This window comes from Hemiscyllium ocellatum, chromosome 11 (assembly GCF_020745735.1).
Source record: "Hemiscyllium ocellatum isolate sHemOce1 chromosome 11, sHemOce1.pat.X.cur, whole genome shotgun sequence".
In the NCBI taxonomy this organism is placed as follows: Eukaryota; Metazoa; Chordata; class Chondrichthyes; order Orectolobiformes; family Hemiscylliidae; genus Hemiscyllium; species Hemiscyllium ocellatum.
The window spans coordinates 56,836,733-56,848,358 of NC_083411.1; positions in this window are offsets into that span (position 1 = coordinate 56,836,733).

The following is an 11,626-nucleotide window of genomic DNA, read 5'->3' on the forward strand; positions in this document are numbered from 1 at the left end:
TAATGCAATCCTCAGCATTAACCCTTTCTGCACCTTTAGACTAATATCATTTTGAATCAGATTCCTGCTGCATCAAATCTTCCCTCATCCTGTATTAATTGTGGAACCCAGGCAGTGCATGACTGTAAGTGGGGGCTGTGAGAGCAGAGCTAATGTCCACAATGTACAGAGACTGGAATCCTGTGTATTACACCAGGACGCAGGGGAACATGACTGAACACTCATGATGCAGGAACTTGAATGCTCAGTAATTCTCAGCAGCCCATCCTGCCCAAATTGATGCCCATGTTACAGTGGGCACAGGAAACTTCAGCAAATCTTATCCCTGGTCTTGGCTGAGGTGCTGACTGATCAAGGGAGCACTCAATGAAGTGACACTGATTGTACTCCAGAATGGCTGTGAATTTCAGGACCAATGTTTACCATTTGAACAGGAATTTTCCTTTGCGTTGTTACTTCTCAGGAATGACCCAGAAGGTGCACACAGTTTGGGTCTTCGTAGAGTCAGGCTCTTCCTGTATCTTCCCTCCTGTGTTGTTCCAAGTAGGGACCCCAATCAGGGCTGATGTGCAAGCAGCAGATATTTTCTGTGAATGGAAATGTAAAATGTTGATCATTTCTGGGGATTTTCACCCACTGTTAAGTGGAAAAGAAATCTGGTTCCCAATCAGATTATTCCGACACCTGATGATCACACTATAGCAAACAATTATTTCATGACAAAGATTATCCTCTCATCCAGACACTTCAATTGATCCTGTTGTGCACTGGCAGTGAGACACACGGAAAGAAACGGACTTTTCACAGACAATCAGTTTGATGCAATGACCTTAGTGCAATTCATTAATGTTAAAGGTCAGAGACATGGTGAGATGAAAGGTTTAGGGAGGCAATTCCATGTTTAGGTTAACCCTGCTGATGCACAGTTACCAATGGGAGAGTGAGTGAAATGGTGAGTGTTGCAACAAATGTCAGAATTGTAGGAGTGCAGGTATTTTGATGGTTCACACAGTTGGAGGAGGGTACGAGAGAGAGGATTTGCTCAATGATACAGGGTGAAAATTTTAAAAGTGTGATGTTGGATTAGCGTCTCATAGTGATCAACAAGGACAGGGCTGGCAGATGAACAAGGCCTGTGTGGTTTGAAGCCACAGTGCTATATGAAGCATGGATTCACTTAAGTGGAGACGGGAAACATGAGCACCAGTAGCCAGTCAATTAACCTACAAATTATAAAGACAATGACCAGGATTTTTCGGATAGCAAGGTTTTCTGTCCGACAACCCAAGACTTGGTGGGGAATATATCCGTACAGGTTATGGCTGTGCAGAGTCACTTCAAAGCTCAGAGCATCAAATGGTTGGATATGGGATTTTTATCCTCCATTTTGTGCATTTTCCTTGAACAAAACTGCCTGCCAATCTGACTGACCAGCAGTGCCACAGGGAGTAATGGTCACTGCTGCACCAGAACAACCTCCAGAATCAAAGTGCTGGAGTTCCACAGGGGAGCCAGTAGTGAGGTCACATGACAGGAAATGGGAGCGAAGGTCCAGGGAGAGTAGGGAGACTCGACAGCAAGGTCAGGAATGCAATGAATATCTGGATAGCTGGGACGTTGAGCTGGTCTCATTGAGAGAGTCAGCCATCTCCTTTTCTGAGCCTTCCTGTTCTCCTCCTTACCACGCAAACCCACAATTGCAGGGGAATATTAACTGATGCTCTAGGCTTTGCGTACACCTTATAATGTTGTAGGCCAGACACAAGCATGGGATGGCAAACGAGGAGACTGTATGGGCCCTCCTGCCTACTAGCGCAGGACTGTAAGAACTTGCTGTTTACAACAACCTCAAAGACCAACCTCCTAACCATTGCATTAGGGGTTTAGTATCCTGTAAAGATGTCACACAGCAGCTTTTCATTGGGAAGAGATACCACAGTGTAAGCTGAATTAAGAAAAACAAAATTCTTGGTGAATTGGGCAAAACCCGAAAACCGAACACTGTTTACATTAGAAATACTTGCAGAGAGCAAATGATGTAGACTGACTAGCATTAATGATAAGGATTACAGAATAGTTTATCAAATAATCCTTTAGATGTATTGTTGAGAAAAGACACATTTTTCAAATCCTTTTGTCCTGCATTTATTGGGACATTTTGCAAGAATCCCAACCAATTCAAGGTGAAAAGTAAATTCTGCCATCTGAAAGGAGACTATTGATTAGTTGCTAAATGAATTCTGATTGGCAGAGATGTTGCCGTGGAGAATGCACCCACTAATGCTGATTGACAATTAACTGCCAGGTTTTGATTAGAGAATGTGGAATTTCACACCATGGAGAGGAAGAGGCTGAGGGGGATTTCACTAAAGTTCACAAAATAATGAGAGGTCTGGGCAGAGCAAACAGGAACAATAGCTCAATCTCATTAAATCTGTGCTGTTTAGACCTTGATGTTTTGATTGATTTGCAAAAGTAGCAAATAGAGTCATAGAGATGTACAGCACAGAAACAGACCCTTCAGTCCAATCGTCCATGCTGGTCAGATATCCCAACCTAATCTAGTCCCATTTGCCGGCATTTGCCCATTTCCCTCAAAACCCTTCCTCATCATAGACACATCCAGATGCCTTTTAAATGTTGCAATTGTACCAGCCTCTGCCACTTCCTCTGGCAGCTCATTCAAAATACGGATTACCCTCCGCATGAAAAAGTTACCCCTTACATCCCTTTTAAATTTTTCCCCTCTCACCCTAAACCTGTGCTGTCTAGTTCTGGACTCTCCCACTCCAGGGAAAAGACCTTGTCTATTTACCCTATCCAAGCCCCTCATGATTTTATAAATCTCGAGAAGGTCACCCTTCAGCCTCCAACGCTCCAGGGAAAACAGCCCCAGCCTATTCAGCCTCTCCCTGAAACTCAATCCTCCAACCCTGGCAACATCATAGTAATTTTTTTCTGAACCCTTTCAAGTTTCACAACATCCTTCCATAAGGAGGAAACCAAATTGCATATGATATTCCAAAAGTGGCCTAACTAATGTCCTGGGCAGCCACAACATGGCCTCCCAACTCCTATTTCAATGCTGTGACCAATAAAGGAAAGCATTCAAGACACCATCTTCACTATCCTATCTAATTGTGACTCCACGTCCAAGGAACTATGAACCTGTACCTCAAGGTCTCTTTGTTCAGCAAACCACAACCCCCCCCCACCCCCACTACCCCCACGACCTTCCCAACAAGTGTACAAGTCCTGCTCTGATTTGCCTTACCAAAACATAAATGACAAAATGCACCGATCCTTGTGGCACACCATTGGTCACAGGCCTCCAGTCTGAAAAGCAACTCTCCATCACCACCCTCTGTCTTCTACCTTTGAGCCAGTTCCATATCCAAATAGCTATTTCTCCCTGTATTCCACGAGATCTAACCTTGCTAATTAGTATTCCATGAGGAACCTTGTTGAACACATTATTGAAGTCCATATAGATCACGTCCACCGCTCTGCCCTCATCAATCTGCTTTGTTGCTTCTTCAAAAAAACTCAATCAAGTTTGTGAGACATGATTTCCCACACACAAAGCCATTATAATTATCCCTAATCAGTACTTGCCTTTCCAAATACATATAAATCCTGTCCCTCAGGATTCCCTCCAACAACTTGCCCACCACCGATGTCAGGCTCTCTGAAATATAGCTCCGTGGCTTGTCCTTACCACCTTTCTTAAATAGTGGCACCACGTTAGCCAACCTCCAGTCTTCCAGCACCTCACCTGTGACTATCGATGATACAAATATCTCAGCAATCATTTCTCTAGCTTCCCACAGAGTTCTTAGGTAGACTTGATTAGATCCTGGGAATTTATCCACTTTTATGCATTTCAAGACATCCAGTACCACCTCTTCTTCAATATGGACATTTTTCAAGGTGTCACCATCTATTTCCCTACATTCTATATCTTCCATGTCCTTCTTCACAGTAAACACTGATGTAAAATACTTGTTTAGTATCTTCCCCATCTCCTGCAGCTCCACACACAGGCCTCCTTGCTGATCATTGAGGGGCTCTATTCTCTCCCTAGTTACACTTTTGTCCTCAATGTATTTATAAAATCCCTTTGGATTTTTCTTAAACCTATTTGCCATTGCTATCTCATGTCCCTTTTTGCCCTTCTGATTTCCATCTTAAGTATACTCCTACTGCCTCTATACTCTAAGGATTCCTTCGAACTCTGCTGTCAATACCTGACATATGCTTTCTTCTTCTTCATAACCAAAACCTTAACATCTGTAGTCATCAACATTCCCTATACCTACCAACCTTTCTTTTCACCCTAACGGGAATATACTATTTCTGGATTCTCATTATCTCGTTTCTGAAGACTTCCCATTTTCCAGCTGTACCTTTACCTGCAAACATCTGCCCGCGATCAGCTTTTGAAAGTTCTTGCCTAATACCATCAAAATTGGCCTTTCTCCAATTTTGAACTTCAACTTTTAGATTCAGTCTATTCTTTTCTATCACTATTTTTAAAACGAATAGAATTATGGTCGCTGGCCCCAAAGTGCTCCCCCACTGACACCTCAGTCACCTGCCCTGCCTTATTTCCCAAGAGTAAGTCAAGTTTTGCACCTCTCTAGTCAGTACATCCACATACTGAATCAGAAGATTTTTTCAGCACACTTAACAAATTCCTCTCCATCAAAACCCTTGATACGATGGCAGTCCCAGTCTAAGTTAAAATCCCCTACCATACCAACTCTATTATTCTTACAGATAGCTGAGATCTCCTTACAAATTTGTTTCTTAATTTCCCACTGACTATTGGTGGGGTTTATAATACAATCCCAATAAGGTGATCATCCGTTTCTTATTTCTCAATTCCTCCCAAATAACGTCCCTGGATGTACTCCCAGGAAAATCCTGCCTCAGTAGAGCAGTTATGCTATCCTTTATCAAAAATGCCACTCCCCCCTCCTCTCTTGCCCCCCTTTCTATCCTTCCTATAGGATTTGTATCCTGGAATATTAAGCTGCCAATCCTGTCCATCTCTGAGCCACATCTCTGTAATTGCAATGACATCCCAGTCCGATATTCCTAACCATGCCTTCCCAGTGTTGGGGTAGTTGTACTAGTGGGGTGGGCACACTAGATCTAGGGAGGGTAAAAACTATAACTGTAACAAGTGCTTCTAATACCGGGCCTGAAATGGTTAAACTATCATGATCACTGAACTGGAAACTGCTGGCCTCCTAATCTGATCAGAGGCTAGCTGATAGACAGCCTGTTAATTGTACCTCTGGAATTTGTAACTGGTAGACATTGTTAATTGGATTATTTGAGGTGTCAATTGAACCATCGAAACTACTCACTTAAATGGTAATGAACTATTGTTTCTGGTAAACCATTAATTAAATAAGTGGGACCAGTGGCCCCACAATGTCTACAGGACTGCCCGCTCCGAGGCAAACGGACAGACAGCTCAAACCATCCAACCAGAGAGCGGAACGCTTTGCCCGGGAACGAGTAGCCAACAGGAAGGCCAGACGTGGACACCTGACCGGGAACACTGGCCAGCGAGGTGTATAACTGGGGCGAATTTGAGCAGAAGGGTTAGAACGCCTTCTCCAACGAATTGCATGCTGTAGAATTCGTTGTACAGTTTGCCAGTTTTGATTCTGTAAAATAAACGGTGCTCTGCTCCAAACTAAAGAAGCTGGTGCGGTCTCTCCTTCCAAAGAACTCGCAAAGACTGGAACCCCGAGGTTCCGGCCTAACATCTGGTGAGCCTGACGCGGGAAGGGAAAGAGACCACGGCAAGTTGGCCACGTTGGCGGATCAGGGGGCAGACAACCTTCGGTCGAAACCTTCTAAGGTGAGGAAGCGCCTGTTAAACCTAAGGCTTCCAGTAGTTAAATTTCTTTAGTTAGTTTCTTGTCTGCTCTCTGACCCTCACCAACCCAAAAAACTGATCAGTTTGGCAGCAGCATCGCAGAATCCTGACTGGTCAGCTACCACTAACCTTTTAACTAGTACTGGTTTGACTTTTGCGTGGCTTTCGGAGCTGAGCGCGCCCCTGTTGTTTGATTTCGCATGGCTTTCGGAGCTGAGCGCGCCCCTGTTGTTTGATTATTTCGCGTGGCTTTCAGAGCTGAGCGCGCCCTGTTGTCTAATTAATTCGCGTGGCTTGCGGAGCCGAGCGCATCCCTGAGATTAACTATTGCAGCGCTGACCGTACTTGACTACCTGGATCCACGTTAGTAAGCACTTGCGACTGACAAATATTGCCGCACACACTTGCTGTGAACACCAGACGAACCCCGGGGGGACAGAGGTTGGATCTCATCTTCTGAACAGGGTTATCCGCACAGACGTCTGCCTTAGACCGGTTGTTAAGAGCAGAGATCTGCCACGCGAAGGTCAGGCTTTGAAAGACGCTCTGTTTTTTACCACGGTTCCCATCAGGGGAGATCCGACATGGGGGACCTGATCTCGGACCGCCGAGGCTGTAACGCCTCGGAGCATGTTACTAAGACAGAGGGCAGGGGACTGCGACAGGCTGAGACGGGGATACAGAGACACCGACAGTATGCGTGGCTTGGCATGTATGCGGGTGACAACCAGTGTGGGGCCGGCCCAGTGAGAGAGAAAGAGTGAGTGCTGTGATTTTGACGGACGTGGCGAACGGGAGTGTTGCAGGAACACTTACTCCCACGTCTGGACCTGCTAGACCGCGTCGGCAGCGAGGCCTCGGGGTGCAGCGGACCTGCACCGGCAGCCTCTGAGACAGAGAGAGCGTGGAAAGCTGTCCAGCAAACAAGAGCAGATCTGCAGCTCTGTGAGTATGTGAGTTTCGTTCCCTGGATTTAACGGGCTGGGATTTTTTTTTCTGTACGCTCACATTGATTTTTAGGATTGATGACTTCTGTCCTCCCAACATTGTGTACTGCCCCACGATCATTTTTTAATTTCTTTTTTACTTGGAAAGGTAGAGACGGGTACAGAGAGGTGACAGAGTAAGGGATGGTGGAGCATTTCATTGTCGGACCACTACGGTTGTGCCGTCCTAAGACGGTAAATCCCGGGGTGTCCCGGGTTCAGCTTAGTTCTGGCGGGTCAACTTACTTTTGGCGGGTTTGCTCAGTTTTGGCGCGAATGCTCAGGTTGGGCGGGGTCCGTTTAGTTTTGGCGCGAATGCTCACTCTTGGCGGGATTGCTCGCTCTGGGAGGTGCTACCCGTTTTCAGGGGTCTGCGACCCTAACAGGTCGACTACTAAGCCACCACTACATCGGAGGGACACTCAGGCGCGATTGTCCTGGTCCATGGGATAATCCGATGGGAAGGTCTTCTTAAATTATCATGATGATGACATGAATCATGCTTCTAACTACATCTTATTCGACAGGTTGTACCCTTTTTACTTTTAAATAGAAAATACCGACCAACAACATGCGCAGTGCAGCATTACCATACGGTGGCACAGTGGCCACTACTACTCCCCCCTTTTAAAGTGGTTTTCATGCGACGGCTGTTTGCCCGGCATTATCGAAGCCGGCATTAGGCTCTGACATCCCCCAGCCCACTTGTTTTTGCCTATTCCTCCTTTTTTCCCGGAGGCCGCAGATCTCAGGTCTCCAACCGGGACCTGCGACTCAGCAGACAGTAAAGCGTTTGGCCTAGCTCATTCATCTCTTTTTTCTCGCGACCAGTCACTCATTTTTGTCCGCCGACATGGGTGCTTAAGCCATTTTTTCCACTCTCATGCTCACAGATTCTTTAATGACGAGATGGGGGCACTCATTCATCTTTCCGCCTATGTCCTCCAATTTTTACTGACCTATCTTACACACCCATTTTATCCTTTCTCTCAGATCCACAGATTTTCCCTTACGCTAAAGAGTTATGCGCGCTCATTCATCTTTTCATTACAATCACATGCGCGCTCTTTTCGTCTTTTTACGAGTATATGCGCACTTATTTCGTACTATTATTCGTCCTCCTCCTAAAGGCTGGGGCTAGGGAGGGTAGTGCCATTGCTGCAACAGACACTGCCAGTTCCAGTCCCCAAACGGTTATTCACAGCCATGCGGGGTGCAGCTAGCAACAGCAGGGCTGCCTGTCTGAAGCTACATTCTTTGATAATTAGATCATGGAGCCTGTAACTGCCAGCCAGTATCAAATTGTCCCATTGAAATCTCATTCCGACTTCTATTGCCGTATGTAGTGCCCCATCCTACACCCCCGCTCACCCTTTATTTCCACTCGATGTTCTCTGTCGGATCTGAGGTCGTTTCTATCATCATTTTCTATCTTTCACTCATCTTCTTGAAGCATTGAATTCAACTGGTGTCCGCAGGCCTGAGATTCCGCTGGTCTCCGAGTCTCATTCCCTTTTTGAGGTCTTATACTCCCTGAGGTTTTCTACCAGGTCACAGTAACTCATCTTCTGGCCTCATCTCTCCATCAAAAGCTTTTCACTCACTGTGCTTCTGCTGCTGTACTCTGCGTCTCATCCCCTTTTCCCAGTATTACGCTCCCTGAGGTTTGCTACCAGGATTTGTTACATGACCTCCGAAGAATAAACGGGGCCACAGTCACTTTAAATCTGAAGGTTCCGGACCCTGCTGTTGCACTGCAGGTGCTCATGCCTGCCTGTCATTTTTTCTCTGTCACAGACCTGGCCGCGTTTTCTTTTGCCTTTCCGCTGCACCTACAGTGTCCGGAGCGTTTTTGCCTTCACCTGTGCTTGAAAGCGCCATACATACAATCGCCTCCCACAGGGGTAGAGAGCTTTGGCCTCGTCCTTACCATTCCCCTACTGTCCGCCGCCCCTGTTGCTGCCCCGCAGAGTTCACAAGCCCCGACGGGGTACACCCCCTTGCAGCATAAAACGACACTCTAATAGTCACGGGAGCCCACCTCCAGGGCGAACTTGTGCAGGGGGGTGTGAGCTCACCTCCCCGCCTGACACTACCTCCTCAGAGGACGAGGGTGAGATCCTGGGGGGTTTGTGCAGTTATTCTTCTTGTCAATACGTTATGCTTATCTTTACACTTTCTTTCATGTTCCTACAATAGACCCTTTTACCGGGCTTGGGACGTCTGGGTCGCTACGCTTTCCTGCTACCAGATTCTGACCGCTAGATTTGATTTTATACCTACTTGTCTGTATCTTAGGCGGTCACGGTGGCCATGCTCTGTTCTCACCCATTTGTCCCTGACTGACTGCCAAGTCTGAATAGCCTAGCAATGCACACGTTGCAGCAACTTTTGTCTGCAGCATAGGGATCGAAGCTCAGCTCTTGCCCATATCCTTCAGTCTCTTCAACTGCGAGTAGTTGTTTCCAATTCACCTGTTCATACCTTCTGCAAGGCGCAGATTCGCGCTGAAAACGGCAGGGTCACCAGGTTCTTTTATGATTCTTTTCCCTGGGTAACTCTTAAGGCCTCCTACTACCTACAAACTTTGCCTTACACAGAGGACAGTGCTACACAAAGGATTTCTGTCCTGACCTGTATAGATTGTACTCACAACTCGTTACCCGTGTCATTCACCATGTGCCCGAACTAAATGATTACTCCTCTTTTTCTGGCCGGTAGGCAACGGACTGTATTCCTCTACCAGGTAATACTTCCTATTTCCTGCAGAGCATGACCTCAAACTTCCCTTTTTCCATTTCAGCTGCACTTCACCTGAAATATTCCACCTTCTGGAACTCAGTCGCTGCATTGGTAATCCGCATGTGATTGCTGGATGTTGATGCAGCAAACTCTCTTGTGAAATTCTATCATTCTCTATACTCCTCGTCACGATTTAAACAAAAAACATGTGTTTTTCCGGCGACCTAGCCCCACATCGGAGTGCAGTTCGGGGAAACACTGCTTTTCACCCGCTAGTAAACTTCACTTGATTCACCAAGCCCGGACGGCTTACCCGGGGATACTCACGGGCAGCCAAGCGGCAGCATTAACAGTGAGTCGCGCAGATTTGTGGTGAAATTGTGGGGGGCAGATTCGTAACAATTGGTTGCCCCTGAACTGGGAAGGGACTTGTGTTCTGCGCGCCCTCAGTATTCCACTCTTCGTCTCTGCACATAGGAGCTGACATCCTCTGCGGATGAGGACACTCTATTCATACCCTTCTTACGGGAGTATTCAATGGGATGTTACATGCATCTCAACTTACGTATTTTTTACTCTTACTCATCTGAATTACCCTTCATTCTCTGGCTTTTATCACGTTAAATAAGCTACAAGGATACCAGAAGCTTCCCTGAGAAGATCATGTTACACATCCATAAATATCACAGTCAAAAAGGGGGGTGCAAGCTCTAGCTGACAACACTCACACATCCACTCACTAACAATCAGATGATTTCGAGCTAGAACAGTGTTAACCTCCCTGCTAGCTGAGCAGCCCCTTGTGGCTCTCACTCTCTGTTTCACACAGATACGACGTCCGATATGCCCGCAGCACCTGCGCACTCTCTTTTGGCTATGCCACACGGCCCTTCACACACACAGATTCTTGCATACACAAGGATTATACTTGCACCTCTTGTTCTGTATCTCGTTCAGGGGGACAAGTCCCCTCAGGCAAACAGTCCAATTTCGTCCCACCGCAAATCTCCTAATTGCCCAGAGTTTTACATTACTCACCAGGGTCCCCGTGACAAAGGCCCCCTCTCCATAATCATCATCATCCCTTATACTGAACGGGCTGAAAACACATGGGGCAACGCATGTGAGAGTTGCCCAAGGCAGTAAGTCCGTTCACAACCGCTGGTGGGCCCCTGACTGCGGTAACATATGGAAAACTTGGGTGCAGGGTCTGAAGGGAGGATGACAATAACTGGCACCATTTCCCCCATTGCCCCAGGTCAGGGAGGCCAAACGTTGCCCTGAATTCAATTCAGGAGACTGAGCCCGACAAGGACGTGGGAAATGAGGGGGCGTAACAGAGCCCTGCTTTGCCCTACGTCTCTGCGTAGTGATAGGGTCGTTGTCCGTCAACACCGAACGGGGTCTGTTCTGTGATATCTTTGCTGGTATTTTGGGAATGCTTTTGGCTCTCTAACTTCTTCACTGACCCTTGTCCTGAGTGATCCACCTTGTTCACCATGGATTCCGCTGCGAGCAGGCGGGTAGTCGTAAAAGTAAGATTGTGCTCGTGGTTGATGTTTTACGTGCATTTTGTCTAAATTTGTCTTCAACCTTTGCCCTGGGGAACCCACCTAGGGTAATGAGTTCGAATCCCCTCTTGACATCACCTCCCAGCTGGACGAGGGGGAGATTATTGCGGGTCGTGAGGGAGGGTGTAGCCCGCTAAAGGGGGCCGTTGCTACTAGGCCAACCGTCCAAGCGCCTCTCCTCGCCACTAGTGTGGGGGAGGAGAATTAGGTCCCCTGGTCACATAGCAACTTTTGAGAGAGAAACCTGCCATGAGATAATTTAGGACCACGGACAGACGAGACGGCCTCGTTTGACCTTTTCTGAAATCTTATATGGCGGTCCCCACCAGATAGCTTCCCCACCACCCTCTCCCTGGATGCATGGGGGACCCTCAGGCTAAAACACGGGCAGGACGTACATGAATATCTGGGAAGAGCAGGGAACAATTCGC